At 37.6% G+C, this 6024-nt stretch overlaps 1 pseudogene; it reads left to right on the forward strand.

Moving 5' to 3' along the window:
* Positions 1-1442: 1442 nt before the first annotated feature.
* On the forward strand, positions 1443-3024 carry LOC110022203 (annotated as a pseudogene).
* Positions 3025-6024: the final 3000 nt, after the last annotated feature.

Consider the following 6024-nt stretch of genomic DNA (forward strand, 5'->3'; position numbering starts at 1 on the left):
GAATTTTATTGCTTTGAGAATTATACCGTCGATCACCTCAACTTACAAGAAAAGAGTCACTCACTTCCTCTCTCTCTCTCTCCCCCTCTCTCTCTCTAGTCGATATCCACACTGAAAAAGCCTCAAAATGGGAGCAGCCCTGCAATTAACTTCAATCACAAAATCTTCACACACCTGTGCGACCCCAAAAAAGGCTATTGCTTTAATCGCGAACAACAAAAATGAGAGTGAGCTTTTTCGTGAATGCAAGAGTGGGAGAGCTGGGACAGTAAATCAGGCAAGCAGCAGAAAACTAATAAAGGAAGAATAATAAACATAGTAACAAGATCAATTAACTTCCATAAATGTCGAGACTTCCCAAAAATAATGAATCAGTTTTCATATTCTTAACAATAGAAATATGTTTTATACAATTATATTAAGGAGAGAACAGTTATGAAAATCATTTTTAATGCCATTAATGCTTTAATTAATTGTATAGATTTTATGTTACATTTGTATTACAATTTGAATTTCAACATTGGTGGTTATTGGCTAGTCGGTTGCCTTGAAGTTAACCCACGGGAACATTTGTGCACTCTAGAGTACGCGTTAGTCGGTCGTATGGTGATCTTGCTCGGTGTCTTTTGGCAATGTCGACCAGAGCGGTCGGTTGTGAGGCGGTCGTTCAGTCCGGACACGGGTTGGTCAGTCGACGAATGTGATCGTTCAGCTTTTTTCGTAGTAAGTCGTGGATCATTTTCCATTCGGCTCGAGTTATACATGGCTCGTGTCTCGCCTACATGGTTGGTTCATCGTCTTGGTCGAGTTTCTCAATCTTGCAAGGTTTTAAGCGGATTCTATCGAGACTCAAGCGGGGTATCTGACAAGACTGGTTGCCGAAATGAATCAAGTTTCACTTTCAGCAGGTCTTGCTGCTACCGAGTGGGGAATCATCTTTGGGGCATTAACATATCCTGTGTTTGGAGACGTTCCTACATGCTCGGCCTTGGATCGTCGGTTGATTGCTTACCTAGAAATGAAATCCTTTTACCTTTGTTGTTTGTTCTCTTTGAGATTCATATTGATATTTTTTTGTAAATACAAGTGTTATTTGTTTGTTTTAGTGGCTGTTTTTGTTTTATTTTTATTGATGTAAATTTTATTTTTGTTTTTAGGGTTTATATAAATTTGAGTTAGGCCGCCATTTTTATCAAAATAAATAAATAAATAAATAAAAACAGTTATGGACATTTTTATCAAATATTTAGAGTAGCATGAAATTCTGTTCCACGACGTCACTCCGATAAATCTTGCGCAAACTCGGCGGCACGTTATCAAAATAAATAAATAAATAAATAAAATCAGTTATGGACATTTTTATCAATTATTTAGAGTCTAGCATGAAATTCTGTTCGACGACGTCACTCCGATAAATCTTGCGCAAACTCGGCGGCACGTTCCACTTAACCTAAATGACCGGTGATAGCCGGTCATCGAGTAGACGGATGAAACGTAACTGAATATATCCATGTATTCTGCAGCCTTAACGATCTCCTCGCTTTAAAATGTTCCCCCATCTTCCCTCCTCCCCGCTCGCTCCCTCTCCCACTCTGCAGCGAGCGAAGCAGAGCCACCGACATTCTTTCAAAGCTCAGAGATCTCAAACCAATCGATCGGAGAAACTAAGAAGATCGGTAGAAATGGGCAAGACATACGGCCGTGATTTGTCTACTCGATCTACGGCACCGACGAATGGCAGACGATCGGATTTCTCATCTTCCACGCCTTGGCCTTCACGACCTCATCCATCCTCCTCCTCCTCTACTTTTCCCCATTCCTCTCCTTCCTCCACTCTCTCCTCCCCTCACTCCCAGCCCCTTTCCTTCGCTTCGTTGCCGGATTCTCAGGATCCGTCCTCGCACTATCCGCCCTCTGCCTTCTTTTCGCCGCCGCGAACATTTTGTACTCCTCCGTCCCCCTCCGCTGGATCATGGCCCAGCGCATGATCTCCACCGTTCCGGACTGGTCCGCCGTCCGTACAGCCCTCGATGTCGGCTGCGGCCGAGGAATCCTCCTCAACGCCGTAGCTCTCCAGCTTAAGAAGGAGGGGAGCTGCGGCCGCGTGGTCGGCCTCGATTGCCGCCGCGAGATCGCTGTTGCAGCACTTCGTCGCGCCGGCGCTGAGGGTGTTCAGGAGTACGTCACTTGCCGTGAGGGAGATGCGCGTCGTCTTCCTTTTCCCGATGGGTACTTTGATGTTGTCGTCTCTTCGATTCATCTGAGCGGGATTGGCCGTCAGCCGGGGGATTCTCCGGCGGCTGCGGCCGTCGAGAGGGGAAGGGGGTTGGGGGAGTTAATTAGGGTTTTGAAGCCCGGCGGGGTGGGGGTGGTGTGGGATTTGGGATTCGTGCCGGAGTTCACTCAGAAATTGAAGGAGATGAGGATGGAGGATGTTAGGGTTTCGGAGAGGGTCACCGCGTATATGGTGAGCAGTCATATGGTTTCCTTTCGGAAGCCCATATATGAATTCCCAGACGCGGGGGCTGCGGTGCCCCTCGATTGGAGGGCAAACATTTGCTAAAAGTGTTCCGGCGGATAACAGACTGCGGACGATCGACGGTGTACGGTACTCTCTCTCTCTCTCTCTCTCTCTCTCTCTCTCTCTCTTCCTGCTTGTAGTGGTCACCTACTGTCCGAACTCGCCTACTACAATTGTGAATTGTAGACTGAAGTAGTGGTGGGTTAGGCTTACCGCTTGTTAGGTTTATAATCAATATATATTTATAAAAAGAATTATATTGGCTCAAATCATGTAATTCATGATGTCAGTATGAATTGTTTTTTGCATTTTAGCCTATTATTACATTTTTTTGTAATTTTTATATAACATATTTAGCATATAAATGTACATTGCATTGCAGTTCAAATGTATAGCTCTGCTTATAAGAAAATAGTGAGCTCTGCTCACTAGTAATAATTAGGGGCGGGAACAGTTGCCTTTTTTAGTAGCCAAATTTCTCTTCTTTGTGTACAATAATCAAGGGGCAAAATCAGTTATGTTTTCTAGCTCAATTAAAGCAAAGAATTAATGATTCTGTGTAAATTAATTTCTATCTTTTAGAAATTTTCTTTTCTTAATAATTTTCTGAAATTGTGATATATGATTTTTAAAGTATAAATCAGGTCTGTGTTTATAAAACTTATTTCTGATTTGAAGTTTATTTAAAAATTAAGGCTTTTTTTAGTTATTTTGAAGATATTTATAGCCAGAAAATTTTGATTTTGACAATAAATATTCTAAGAAGTATGATGTTTGAACTTTGAACTACAAATCATAGATCTTATAGAATATAAAAGAATTCAAAATGTCAGATTAAGGGTGTGTTTGGGGCAGCTTGTGCATTTCAGGATAACCAGCTTATCCTGAAACGCTGGTCGACTGCGGGGTTCGACCCTTGGCCCTCATTTAGGTCTTGTTTGGGGCACCTGCAGCTTATTGAATAATCTGCTGATAAGCTAGGTGCGATAGCTACTACAAATTTTTATTTTTTTGAAAAAGTTAAACCACAGCCAGAAAGCTATCACCGCACCTAGATAGATTCGGCATGAAAACGTTGTTTTCAGCGTTTTATTTCAGCATTTTGAAAACGCATAATCAACCAAAATGCAATTTACCAAACAGGTCAGATGCGTTTTCAAAACGTCACTAGACCAGATAAGCTGCCCCAAACGGGCTCTAAGGGATAAGTGGACAAAACGCATGATCCAAAAGGCACCGCGGTGTTTTCAAAAACTCCCTCGCACTTATAAGCTGCCCCAAACAAGCCTTAATTCTGTTCAGAAATTCTAATGTACGAAAATAGACCAGAATTGAAGAATATTCTAACTATTAATTATTTTTTAAGTTATAAATAAAAATCAGCTTAAAAAAAAAAAGATTGAAGAACAGGCGTCGGAATCGCAATCTTTCAAAGCCAGAAATTTCTCTTTTTTGTTTTTGTTTTTAAGCGCTGTTATTGGAATTTCTGCTAGGTAATTGAACGGTCATTATCTGAGTGCCGATATCATCTAGAGTGTACTAGATTCTGATGTCAGATTAATATGCAATTATTATTATTTTTTTTGTGCCATTTTATAGAAATAAGGGATTTAATGACTGCTTATTATGGTAGTTGATTAGTGGATAGTTTGACCTATAGAACATGGTGTGGAAATGCTGGTGAAATATTTAATCATCTACCTAACTTTTATTGACTATCACCTAGAAATTAATAATTTTGATATCTAAAATATAGGAGAAAATGAATAATGATTAAAAAGAAAGGCTGACTCCTTGACTTTCACCGACAGTCATGATAACAGATAAAAATTATAGGAAAATTTTTTTTTTTGAATATCTTTATAAAAAATCATTAAATTTACCTTTAGATGAATATAATTTATGATTTATTAATGGAAATGCTTATCATATTTGATGCATCTTCAATTAACTTTATCATTTGGCATGAATCTCAAGACATTTTTTTAGCAAAAAAAAAAAATAAAAACCAAATCAAATTAAAAATTATTCAAAGCTCATATTTCAATAAATTTATAGTCAAACTGATCAGTTTGATGTGACAAACCCAATGATATAGAAAATTGATTCAATCCGAGCAAAATCAAGCCCGGATCAAGCTGTTTGAATGACTTTTAGAAACTTTAAGTGGTTAATTGGATGATCTGGATGAGAATTTTAAGGAATAAAAAATAATGATGATTAAAAAAAGGCTAATTTCATGATTTTCACCATCATAATGTCAAACTGATAAGAATTATCAGAGAAAAAAAAAAGTTGAAATCTTGTTGTTTTTGGTTCACTTTTTTATTTTTGAGAATTACATATTGCTCTTACAATGATGTGGTATTTTGAATTTCCGATCCACCAAACTCTACAATGACATTTATTAAAGGATTCTGGACCACCATCATCCCTTCCCAGCAATCATTCTCACCAAACTTCTGCATTTTCTATCCGAATTTAATAGGAATTTAATACACAGCGCGCATTACATTTGAAAATTTTTGTTAAGCGTAAAAATAATATTCCGTACCCTTTTATGACCACCAAATATGATTTTAAAATTTATGCATGTGAAGTTGGGTGGTATTTCTTGTTCGGATAATGTAAGGAATAATGTTGAAGCTTTTCATTCTCCCATGGTTGAGATGTCTACACCCTTAATTTCATCCTTGAAAGATTTACATGCATGCCACTTAATTCTTATGTGTTTACATATCTAACGCTTAAAACTTCACTTTTTACATATGTACCACCTTGCCTGTGCATGAAAAGAAGTATTTCACTTTTTAAAAGGGTGAAATGGTAGTTTATTAGGTGATATCAAAGATATTGGTGGTATAAATGTAAAAAAAGTAAAGCTTAAGTGTTAGATATGTAAATATATAGGAATTTGAGGGTATGTATGTAAATGCCTCTTCATTGCTTTATTATAATAAGCCTTCCTTTATCATATATATAGACCCTATCTAATTTTATATCATATTTATTACCGTGCTTCTCAACTAAATGAAAACATAAGTTTAATATCATTAATTAATCAAATTAATATGTTTTAGGTATTGCATCTGAGTTATAACTAAATATAATAATTTATGCCCCTCAATTTCTTATAATGAAATAAAGGAGCATTTACATACATACCATTCAAACTCTATGTGTAGACATTTTGTAATACTTAAATCTTAATTTTACATTCAACCGGCAGACCACCATCTCATCACTCTTAACATCCTGTAATTTTATCTCTAACTTCCTATTTGAAAAAAAAGAGATTATGCTTGAGGAAGTTTGTCGAGAGTTCTAACTGGAGAGAATATTCCATAAGGACATCAGACGTAAATTTACGTCCGGAGTCCAGTGGACTTTAACGTGTAATACACTGGTTGAATAGGTTTTATAGAGGGATGAGGCCCGCTTAACATATGGACTCCGAACGCAAATTTTGCATCTGGTATCCTCATGAAATAAATCTTCCTCAA

Source organism: Phalaenopsis equestris, unplaced genomic scaffold (genome assembly GCF_001263595.1).
Source record: "Phalaenopsis equestris unplaced genomic scaffold, ASM126359v1 Scaffold000174, whole genome shotgun sequence".
Taxonomy (NCBI): Eukaryota; Viridiplantae; Streptophyta; class Magnoliopsida; order Asparagales; family Orchidaceae; genus Phalaenopsis; species Phalaenopsis equestris.